Source organism: Castor canadensis, chromosome 14, assembly GCF_047511655.1.
Source record: "Castor canadensis chromosome 14, mCasCan1.hap1v2, whole genome shotgun sequence".
NCBI classification, from domain to species: Eukaryota; Metazoa; Chordata; class Mammalia; order Rodentia; family Castoridae; genus Castor; species Castor canadensis.
The window spans coordinates 105,869,898-105,882,480 of NC_133399.1; the positions used below are offsets into that span (position 1 = coordinate 105,869,898).

The 12,583-nt window shown below is 42.3% G+C and overlaps 1 long non-coding RNA gene across 1 annotated transcript; it reads left to right on the plus strand.

Moving 5' to 3' along the window:
• The first annotated feature begins 4,064 nt into the window (after positions 1-4,064).
• On the plus strand, positions 4,065-5,337 carry LOC141416934 (uncharacterized). Its single transcript, XR_012441572.1, has 2 exons — positions 4,065-4,411; positions 5,136-5,337. It is a non-coding gene; the product is annotated as an uncharacterized lncRNA (long non-coding RNA).
• The last annotated feature ends 7,246 nt before the right edge of the window (positions 5,338-12,583 follow it).

Sequence of the window (12,583 nt, forward strand, 5' to 3'; positions counted from 1 at the left end):
TAGCCATGAGTGCATATATTAAAAGGATAGAAAGATCTCAAATCAATGACCTAATGCTACATCTCAAACTCCTAGAAATACAAGAACAAGCAAATCCCAAAACAAGCAGAAGGAGAGAAATAATAAAAATAAGGGCTGAAATCAATGAAATAGAAACAAAAAAAAAACATACAAAGAATCAATGAAACAAAAGGCTGGTTCTTTGAAAAAATAAATAAGATTGACAGACCCCTAGCAAACCTGACTGAAAGGAGGAGAGAAAAAACCCAAATCAGTAAAATCAGAAATGCAAAAGGGGAGATAACAACAAATACCATGGAAATCCAGGAAATCATCAGAGACTACTGGTAGAGCCTATACTCTAGTAAATTTGAAAATCTTGAAGAAACAGACAGATTTCTAGACACTCACAACCATCCAAACTGAGCCAAGAGGATATTAACCACCTGAATAGACCTATAACACAAAATGAAATTGAAGCAGCAATAAAGCATCTCCAAAAAAAGAAAACCCCAGGACCTGATGGATTCTCTGCTGAATTCTATCAGACCTTTAAAGAAGAACAAGTACCAATCCTCCTTAAACTGTTCCATGAAACAGAAAGGGAAGGAAAACTGCCAAACACATTTTATGAAGCCAGTATTACACTTATCCCAAAACCAGGCAAAGACACCTCCAAAAAGGAGAACTATAGGCCAATCTCCTTAATGAACATTGATGCAAAAATCCTCAATAAAATAATGGCAAACTGAATCCAACAACACATCAGAAATATCATCCACCATGACCAAGTCAGCTTCATCCCAGGGATGCAGGGGTGGTTCAACATATGAAAATCAATATATATAATACAGCACATTAACAGAAGCAAAGACAGAAACCACTTGATCATCTCAATAGATGCAGAAAAAGCCTTTGACAAGATCCAACACCACTTCATGATAAAAGCTCTAAGAAACATAGGAACAGAAGGAATATACCTCAATGTTGTAAAGGCTACATATGACAAACCTACAGCCAACATCATACTTAATGGTGAAAAACTGAAACCATTTCCACTAAAATCAGGAATGAAACAAGGATGCCCACTATCTCCACTCCTATTCAACATAGTACTGGAATTCCTAGCCAGAGCACTAAGGCAAGAAGAAGAAATAAAAGGAATAGAAATAGGTAAAGAAACTGTCAAAATATCCCTATTTGCAGACGATATGATCCTATACCTTAAAGACCCAAAAAACTCCTGGATGCCATAAACAGCTATGGCAAGTTGGCAGGATACAAAATCAACTTACAAAAATCATTAGCTTTTCTATACACCAACAATGAACAAATTGAGAAGGAATATATGGAAACAATTCCATTTACAAAGCCTCAAAAAAAATCAAATACCTAGGAGTAAACTTAACAAAGGATGTGAATGACCTCTACAAGGACAAGTACAAACCCCTGAAGAAAGAGCTCAAGGAAGATTACAGAAAATGGAAAGATCTCCCGTGCTCATGGATTGGTAGAATCAACATAATAAAAATGGCTATACTACCAAAAGCAATCTACTGTTTAATGCAATTCCCATCGAAATCCCAATGACCTTCATCATGGAGATTGAAAAATCTACCCTAAAGTTCATTTGGAAACACAAGAGATCACAAACAGCCAAGGCAATTCTCAATAAAAAGAGCAATGCTGGAGGTATCACAATACCCAACTTCAAACTATATTACAAAGCAATAACAATAAAAACAGCATGGTACTGGCACAAAAACAGACATGAAGACCAGGGGAACAGAATAGAGGACCTGGATATGAATCCACCCACCTTATTTTTTACAAAGGTGCTAAAAACATACAATGGAGAAAAGACATCCTCTTCAACAAATGTTGCTGGGAAAAGTGGTTATCTGCCTGCAGAAAACTGAAACTAGATCCTTGCCTATCACCCTGTACAAGTATCAACTCAAAATGGATCAAGGACCTAAATATCAGACCTGAAACTCTGAAGTTAGTACAGGAAGGAGCAGGAAACACTCTAGAACTAATAGGTATAGGCAAGGACTTCCTCAATAGAACCCAGCAACTAAGACAGAGAATGGACAAATGGGACTTCATAAAATTAAAAAGCTTCTGCACAATAAAAGAAATGTTCTCTAAACTGAAGAGACCACCCATAGAGTGGGAGAAAATATTTGCCAGCTATACATCAGACAATACAGAATATACAGGGAACTTAAGAAACTAAACTCTCCCAAAATCAATGAACCAATAAAGAAATGGGCAACTGAACTAAACAGAACTTTCTCAAAAGAAGAAATTAAAGTATCCAAAAAACACATGAAAAAATGCTCACCATCTCTACCCACAAAGGAAATGTAAATCAAAACCACACTAAGATTCCACCTCACCCCTGTTAGAATAGCCATCATCAAAAACACCACCAACAACAGGTGTTGGCGAGGATGTGGGGAGAAAGGAACCCTCGTACACTGCTGGTTGGAATGCAAGCTAGTACAACCACTCTGGAAAAAAATTGGAGGCTTCTTAAAAATCTAAACATAGACCTGCCATATGATCCAGTAATACCACTCCTAGGGATATAACCAAAGGAATGTGACACAGGTTACTCCAGAGGCACCTGCACACCCATGTTTATTGCGGCACTATTCACAATAGCCAAGTTATGGAAACAGCCAAGATGCCCCACTACTGATGAACGGATCAAGAAAATGTGGTATCTATACACAATGGAATTTTACTCATCCATGAAGAAGAATGAAATCCGATCATTCGCAAGTAAATGGATGGAACTGGAGAACATCATCCTGAGCGAGGTCAGCCATGCTCAGAAGACCAAAAATCATATGTTCTCCCTCATATGCGGACATTAGATCTAGGACAAATACAGCAATGTTGTTGGACTTGGGTCACATGATTTAGGGGAGAGCACATATGGGAGATATAGGAATAGGTAGAAAACCCAAAACATGAAAGTGTTTGATGTCCCCACTGCAGAGGAAATAATACAGAAACCTTAAAGCAACAGAGGTCAACACAAGAAGGGGATCAGGAACCAGTGTAAAGATCAGTTAGAGATGAATCAACTTGGGTTGTAACACACTTGTGCATGGAAGCAATGCTAGGAATCTCTCTGTATAGCTGTCCTTATCTCAACTGCAAAAATGCTTTGTCTTTCTTATTATTGCTTGTGTCTTCTCTTCAACAAAGTTAGAGATAAGGGCTTCCTACCTGGAAGCGACGGAGGTCGGGGAAGAGGGGTGGGGAGCGGGGCAAGGGGCAGAAATGGCCCAAACAATGTATGCACATGTGAATAAATGAATACAATTTAAAAAACTTGAATTCGTCTAGGGGCAAAATTAAATATAAATGATTTCCAGATAAAGTTTATCTTCCTCCTTTTACTATTTGATTTTAATTATTAAATATGCATGAGACATTATTTACTTTTTAGAATTTCTATATTTGAAATAATTTTTATATACTGTCTTGATAAATGATAACAAGGAAGTCCAGAAAAATAGTTTAACCCTTTTTGCATGGTTCACCTTTTTTACATAAATTGAGGGACATGTACTAAGAAGTGTAAAAGATTAAAAATTCATATGTAATAATAAGACTAAAATGTGTAGATTATAGGCATGGCTAATCTACTGAAAAAGAACCTGAGCAACTACTTTTTCATTAAAAAATAGAAATATTGAAAATATGCCTCAAGAAAAAATAAATACTAAAATTGATTTACTTATCTTCGGGACAATTGCTACAAAACACCCCTTTGAATTTTATGCATATTACCTTCATTTTACTTGAAATGATCTGAACTTCAGTAAAATAATTAAATTAATAAACAAAGTCAATGGAATATGCCTCATAGAACTCTGTTGAAAAGTTAATGCAAAATTACAGAAATAATATGCAGTACATAAAATAGAATTCACTTAATACTTAAATATATTTAAATAAATTTCTTATATTGGATAACTTCATGGTGGATATCAAATAACTGTGGGGGAGGAAGTAAGCTAATAAATTTAATAGAAATAAATAAGGTTAAAGATGAATGGCCAATCAAAGTTATTTAAGGAATCATACTATGAGTATGCAAATGATCCCAGCCTGTTTTCAGGTAGCCTTGTGTCCCCAGTCCTGTATTTCGGGGTGCATTGCTAGCCATGACTCCCAGGTGTCAGGTGTTCCCAGGCGTAGGGTGTTCCCAAATACTGGCTGCATCCAGCCAGCAGGTAGAGAATGGAAATTTCTCAATACTGTGAGGTGGAGTTGAGTTTTGAAGAAAACACAACAAGTCATTATTTTCATGTTTTAAATATATAGACAACCTGGAAGAGCAACTGAATCCCGAGAATAGTCTGGACAACAAAGAGTCCATGCTCTCACAGTGAGTGTCAAGTATTTCAAGGGGGGAGACAGAGGGAGGGAGAGGGAGGGAGAGAGAGAGAGAGAGGAGTCAGAAATAAATGATATAAATATATACTAAATAGTGATAGTCATATATCTGTATATTATACAAATACACTGCTGAATATTTTTCAGTATTGTGACTTCTGTCACAGCCGGTAACATTATTCATGACATTGCAATCTGTCACTTTAAATTTTCTTGCAGGATTGTATTTTTTAATTATGGCTAACTCGGCCTAATCCTTTAGTTCTTGGGGGGTCCAGTGTTGGTGAAAGGTAGATAACTAGGCTTTGATTCTACTTCATGATAAGGCTTCTCTTTTTTAATTATTATTTTATTTTTTATTAGGATATATTCAGCGTATGGGGGGGGCTCATGTGACAATTCTATACAGGCTTATATTGTGCATTGGTTAAGTTGCTCCCACCATCTCCCCGACTCCCTCCCCACCCCACATAAAGCAATTGCATGAAGTTTCACTGTTCTAGTTCATATATGTAGACGAAGCCCATCAGCCTTATTTCCTCACCACCTGCTCCATCCACCCTCCCACCCACACCCACACACACACTGTACCGATTTTGTAGTCCTGTTCTTCATTATCAACTGTAAGACTTCTCTTGGGTTTCTTGTCGTCCCAGGCATCATTTAACTTGCTTGGTCCGGAAAGTGACCTTTTCCTCCTCTATCCATTCTTTCAGAGCAATTATCTTCAGCGGGCAGAAAAAATTGGAAAAGGAAAAAAAGGATGCATTATCTGATTTCCTGGAAGTCAAACCTGCACATTGTGGGTTCCATCTGACCAGAAGTGATAGACATTTCCATGTACATGTAATATACACGTATATGGATGTAATTCCACAAACAGTTTGTAAGAAGTGCACGGTTATGGGTTTTACGTTACTTTTTTCTTGTTTTACTATTTTTCTCACACTTTCTGGTAGCCAGTAGGTATGACACAGGAAAGGTTATAATAAAATAAGTGTGGTGCCATGGTTAAAGTCTACTGTTCATTTAAATGTCGACAGGTGTGTTGTCATGCTATTGTCTGGCCATTTATAACTGATCTGAAAACAGTGATCCTAAGATTTGGAAAACAGTTTCATCTATATGTTATTTATAAGAGGCACATTTTCAAGTCACATAAAGATAAGCAGTGAACAATAACTTCCACTGGGTACCAGTGGCTCGCACCTGTAATCCCAGCTACTTAGGAGGCTGAGATCAGGAAAATTGAGCTGCAAGGCCAGCCCAGGCAAACAGTTCACAAGACCACCATCTCCAAAATGACCAGAGCAAAATGAAATGGAGGTTTAACTCAACCAGTAGAGCATCTGCTTTGTGAGTGTGAAACTCTGAGTTCAAACCCCAGTCCCACCAAAAAAAAAACTTCCTGTCCTCCCTAACCCCAAACTTTTCCCACCACCCGTCCTATAGTCTGCCCTTATGTGGTGCCACATATCAATTGAATCATATGGTATTTGTCTTTTTGTGACTGGCTCACTTCGAAGTTACCCGTGTAGCATGTGTTGGCACTTCCCTCCATTGCGTGTATAACTTGTCTTCTGTTTACCCACCATCCATTGGTGGACACTGGGGTGGCAACCATGCTTCTCTTGAGTGCCTATGTGTCAAGTTGAGTCTTGTCTACTCAACAGCTCTGGAATTTTCAACTGAGCAAACAGGCTCTAAGCCGTGTGACCAAGGCAGGCATGTGATTGAGTCAGGACATTGACCTGGGCTTGTTTGACTACAAAGCCTACGTGCCTCCCACCAAGCCATACTGTGGGGGACCATGGACTTTATTCTTTGGGCTGTGGGACAGAGCCAAGGGTGGAGGAAGACATTGGATATTTGATTGAAAAAGTGACCTTTAGGAGAGAGAGTGATGCTTGGTAATTTGCAGCCCTGGTAAAGACAAAGTTTCCTTATCAGAGGTTGTTACAGCTATTATGGAAAAATCAGCATCTCTTTGTTCTGCTGTAGCAGCTGGGTTTTATCTGTAATACCAGTTTAGGGGATGGTTTTGTTCTCAAGCACAAAGCCCCTTGACAGGGAAATGTTAAATATTCAAATTAGTGAGCTAGACACTAGTGACCCCAGCTGGGTCTGTCACGATGGTCACAGAGCTGGGCTGAGGGGAAAATCACTCCCAGGGCTTCCTGCCAGGAATCTGATGGGCAAGGTCGCTTCTTATCTTCTGGCCCTCGGTTGCCTCATCCACCAAAGGTGGATCTTCTCGGATAGTTTTCAGATGGTAGTTGCAAACTCTAAGCTGAACCGAGGTCCTGAAGGAAAACCAAGAACCCTCTCCTTCCTGCTTTCCTCCTTCCAGCCACTCTGTCTGGCCAAGAGGAGTCATTTTTGGGCTGTCTTCTGTGAGACGGCTCACCTGCTGAAGGAAGGCTCTCTCTGTGCCATGGGGGGCCCACCACCCCCATTCAGAGGTCTTATTTACTGAGTACCACAGGGCAAGGCTTAGATAAGCCCCAGTTTCCATTCAGCTCATTGTGTGGCTTTGAGCCCTTAGCCAAAGGGTTTACTGTCTTATCCTGCAATTTTGCCATGTCTGCTGAGAACTGCTGGTTTTCTTTCCTTCTCAAAGAGGGAACAGGCTTTCCATGTGGAGAGTCAGAAAGGGAGGAGGAGGAGACAGCTCTGGCATCAAAGACAAGAATTGACTGGGTGATGTCAGCACCCAGTTTTTTTGTTTGTTGTGGTGCTGAGGATCAAACCTAGGGCCTTGTGTATGCTAAGCAGATGTTCTACCATTGAATTACATCCCTAGCCATCCATGTATTTAGCTCTTAGGATGCTTCTTGTCTTTGTTTGGCCTTGGAATAGCTCAGCGCCCCTAGGATGCCATCTCAGAACGTCTAGTATCTCCTAGAAACCCTACCCTCTCTGCCTCCCAATATCGGTTTCTCTTTACCTCTCCTTATGTTGGATGTATGCCCATGTCATATGTGTTTGTGTGTCTGTATGTGTGATCCGTCTGTTCTGCTAGAGGCAGATTTCAGGCATGCAAACCCACTGTTGTTTAAACATTTAGCAAGATGAGAAACTAACAGAGAGAAACTGTGGGGAAAGGAAAGGATCACTAGTGGCCAAAGGAGAAAGTTTGTCCTGTCCCAATGTCCACAAGGGATTCTTTCCCTCAGCACTATTGAGCCTTAGTCTGCAGAACACAATAGCTCCTTCAGGGTACACTGCTTTTTCCTTTAATAAATCTTAGATTTTCCTTTAATAAAATCTTAGATTTTCCTGCCCGTCTAATTTGTCTCATTCTTTTAGATGGCTGTCTGGAGTTTCATAATAGAGATGGCCCATGATTTATTCCACCAGTTATTTCAGGGACATTATTTTGATTGTATTTCACAGCTGAAGAATTCATTTTAAAAGTACCCCAGTGTGCTACCTTACTCGCTAGGCTTTAATTATTATGATTTTAACTTTTGGCTTTCATCAAAGAACACTTGGCATTTTATTTCCATTTTCTTAAATTGGTACTGTTACATTATCATGAAAAGAACCAAATACAGAGGGCTTTGTAATCTGCCATTCTCATGACCACTCTTACCACTGTAATCCACCTGGCCTTGGCCTTGAACAAGGCACTTAACACATCTCAGCTTGAGAGCCCTCATCTGTCAAATGGCCTGCCAAAAATAACAGCACCAGCACCATCAGAATGGGACAGGCGACAGCACACCGGGGCTCTTTTTAGAGGCTGAGTCTTGACTCTCCATTTCTCTCCATCTGACTAGCCACAGTGCACAGATGGCTGTCATTCAGGTTCAGGACACCTTTCTATCCACCTACATCTCCAGTCTCAGAGGCCATGACCCCACCTGTCTTCTGCCCCAGAGTTTCAGAGGACTGCGAGTAACCCATGTCAAGATGGGCAGAGAACTTACAGCAGAGCGATTGGTCCTACCCACTGTTCAGCAGAACCTCCTGGTGTGGCCTGTGAGAGGCCAGAGGCTGCCATGCCATGCAGAGTTCACGTCTGGAAGCTGCAATTTAGCAGCCATAAAACAATAGATGAAGTTAAGTGCCTGGCTCCCAGACAGGCCTGTTCTACATCTTGGAAAGAGAGGAGAAATGGGAAGATATCTCCCAGGATGACGAAGAGGGAAGATGTCCCTGGGAGGGTCCCAGTGGAGCAGGTGGTCCTGTTTCAAGGCCCTCCCACCTGCAGCAAAGGAGGTGATAGAGAAGGCCACCCCATCAGCACTGTGAGCAGAAGTCTAGGGTTCATTAGAGGCCCTAACTCTGTCTTCAGTTTACCTACCCCAGGGTTGCCTTTGCGTAGCTGTAGAGCAGATTTGTTTCTTGGCTTTGGGCTGAAGATCACTGCTCAGTTCAGTTGGGGAGGTGAGTTCATGTTCTCGGGTCTGGTGGATATGAGCCCTCAGTGGAGGCAGAGAAATGACCATACGGTCATTAGGAAGGCATGTTCTCCAGAGTCTCCATCTTGCCTGCCTTCCTTCTTTCCTCTCCCCTCTCCTTCCTTCTACCTCTCCCATTCGTCTAGCCTGTGCTGGGTAACTCCTACTACCTTTCTTTGGCAGTGGGAATAAAAATTATGAATGAGACAGTGTGTTTCCCTAAGAACTCACAGGATGTTGAGGGGACCAGACCCAAAATAGATGACTCTGGCACAATTCAGCAACTTTAAGGATGGAGACAATAGTAATGACAGTAATATTTACAATGTCTTGGCATAGCTCCTGTGTGCCAGGCATGGTAAGAACAGGAATGAGGTCATTTAATCTTTACAAAACCCCCATTTCACAGATGAGGAAACTGAGGCTCTGGAGGAGAAGGTTGACCAGTTAACAGGTGTCAGCACTGGGGCTTGAAACTGTGTTGGATTCTGGAGGCCATCCTGGAACTCTGGGCTCAGGAGTACAAAGGAGCAGCCCTGTCCTGGGCAGGCAGGACATTTGTCATTGTTCTGTGCGACATAGAGATACACCTTCCCTTCTGTAAATCAGAGTCATCTAGTGTCACCTGGGCACATGAACAGAGTACAGTGCTCTTATCTTGTCCTCTTCCCGCCCTCCCTGTGTCCTGTTCTCCTGTCAGTCTGGTGGACCTTTCCATGGGTGGACAGATCTATTTACCTTTGTGCTCGCTTTGATTTTTACCGGCTCTTTTGGCATCGTTTGCTCTTCTAAGGCCCATTAGAGAGCAAAGCCCTGACCAGGCCTCTGCAGGTCCCTCTAAATGCTGCAATCAGCCCTGAACTTATAAACAGCAACTGCTCCTGGGATGGGGGTGGCTGTCATAAATAAGAACCATGGCCGAGGCTGACCCGCGGCCAAGCAGGGCTCATTGATCACTTAGAATTGAGTATCCTCCTCCCGCAGCCTTGGCATTTCATTCATCATGCCATGATTGATTCTGAGCCATAACTACATCTTACAAATGCATGGGTGTTGTAATTACCGCCCTGACTTGCATCAGAAACCCTGCAAGCGCTACCCAGCAGCACAGATGACAAATGTCTCCTCTCCTTCCCCACTCCATGCCACAGATCCAGAGCTCTTGTGGGACGTGAGGTGCAGAACCAATCAAGGTGACCTCCCAAAGTGAGCAAGGACTCAGGACCACAGGTCTCTGGACTGCTTTGTAGACATGCACCATAGTTTGTGTCTGAAATGTCTTCCAGGGCCCAGGTTGGTGATTTGGGGAGGTGATGGGAATTTTAAGAGGTAGGACCCAGTGAGAGATATTCAGGTCACAGGGTGTGTCTTAGAAGAAGACCCAAGCCTCTTCTTCTTCCTCTCTTTCACTACTTGACCAGGAGGTGAGTGATTTTGCCCTGCTACACAATTACATCATGGTGGGCTGCCTCACTCCAGGCCCAAAAGGAACAGAGCCAATCGATCATGGCCTGAAACTTCAAAACTGCCAGCCAAAGTAAACTTTGTGTCTTTAGAAGTCTATTACCTCGTGGATTTGTTGTAGTAACAGAACGCTAACACAACATGACTTTCGGATCCTCCTCTCTGGGAGCATAAGTCCAGTCTTACTTGACCCCAAGACCAGCCATGGATGCTACCAAGAAAAAAAAAAAAAACAAATAACTGCCTTCAAGGGAGATAATTATTTTTCTCGCCCATCCTAAGAACCGTGACTCGAACACCTGTACCCAAGGACAGGTTAAGAAGAGAAAAGACAACAGACTTACTGAATCGAAGTTTTAGGTAACATGGGAGCCTTCAGAAAAAGACACCCAAAGACCCAGGGAAACTCTAGTTTCATGCTTAGGTTTGATAACGAGTAGATATTGGGGTAGAAATGTGAGTGAACACAGGTTCTGATCCCAAGATCATAGAATGAGCAGGGAACTGTGTCTCCAGAGTCGTCTTGGCATTTCTGTGAGGACTTCCTTCCTCCCAGGTATTGGACAGTGCCCTCTGGAATGTGGACCTTCAAGGGAGACTAGAAGGTCTCCAGATGTATGGCTTGCTTTGGGGGACAAGGCTTCTAGGTTCTATGACTGGCTTGGGCAAAGGAATTCTGGTTTCTGTGATTCTTATGTGGGGAGAAGGAACGCCAGGACAAGAGGGAAGGAAAAGCTCAGAGAGACTTTGTTTCTGGTCCTTTCAACGTCCTTCAGCTCAAAGTACTCACATGCCAGGGTACTGTGCTTTGGAGGGTTAAGTCTCGAGCCCCAGTAGTCATAAACTCACTTTCTGATCGATTAAAAAAATCAAGGAATGATGTTCTTCCTTTATCTTAGCTACTTGGGAGGCTGAGATTGAGAGGATCACAGTTTCAAGCCAGCCCTGGGCAAATAGTTCACAAGACCTCATCTCCAAAACAGCCAGAGTTCAAGTGGTAAGAGTGCCTCCCTAGCAAGCATGATGACCTGACTTCAACCCTCAGTACTGCCAAAAAAAGAAAAAGAAAGAAAGAAGGAAAGGAAAGGAGGGAGGGAGACATTCTCTTGTTAAAAAAAAAAAAAAGAGTTCCTGAATAGGACTTAAATTGTTTTTCTGAAGTTAACTATGTATCGTGCTGTTAGTACCCACACTGCAGGTCAAAACACTTTGGCATGCAGTGTGGCTATCTGAGCTCCTATTGAGACCGGACTGGGTTGCTGTTCCTGAGTTCATGTCCTGAAGGTACAGTCAATGATCAAAAGTGCCTGACAAGCCGTTAAGAGCTAAAGCAAATTGACACCACAGACCAGGAGTTAAGAGTAAAGCAAGCACAAAGTGTATTGGAAGGATAGCAAAGCCCCCTGACGAGTGGGATTTAGTGAAAGAGCTAAGCCAAAGGATGGCTGGAGCTCATGACATTAAATAGGGGCTGCCTTAGGCACCCTCCCCACTCTACTTTTGAAGCTGTAGCTATAATTGGCTGTTTGATCAACTTCTTGCTGACCCCGACCATCTGGTTGCCCCTATCCTTATCGGGCCAGACATTCCAAGAGTGTCTCATCCTTCTTGTCCTTGAAACCTGTCATGGACATTTTATGACTACCCTCATTCTGGTGAGACCCGTCTTTGTTTTTCTTGGGAAAGTTTGCTGTGTCACTCTCCTTTAGGGGTCTATATTTCATCCCTTTAGATGCCTGCCCTTAGGAATGTTTTATCTTGTTTTCCTTGTCCAGGAAGAGAAACTGCTGGTTTCTCAGTCTCCCTAAATGTTTTGCTTTTAAGTATGCCTTCCTATCTCCTTTATCTAAAACAGAGTTACTTCTGCCGTCTTTCCCTTTACATCCCCAAGGTTATTTCTGCCGTTTGTTCCTTTATACCTCAGGGTTGCCATTTGTTCCTAAGGACATTTCTGCCATTTTATTTCCCCTTACACTTGTCCCCTTACAGTATCAGAACTTCAAAGACAATTCTCTGTTTACACAACTCAGAGACTTTCTGAGAAAGCCCTGCCCGGGGCTGTGGTATTACAGTACTTTCAGGGAAAGGACATACATTCATGCTCTCCATCCATTGCTCTAGATCCTGATGGAAAATCTGCTCCCTAAGATGTGGAGCTCTGTGGGGAGATCATCCCACCTCATCCTGAGTGCTGGAGGAAAGGGAAACCCTCCATCCTATTTTAAAGGGAATGCACTGGATGTGAGTGTAATATCCACCGATCAGAAACCATTACAGATGCTTTGAAATGTGCA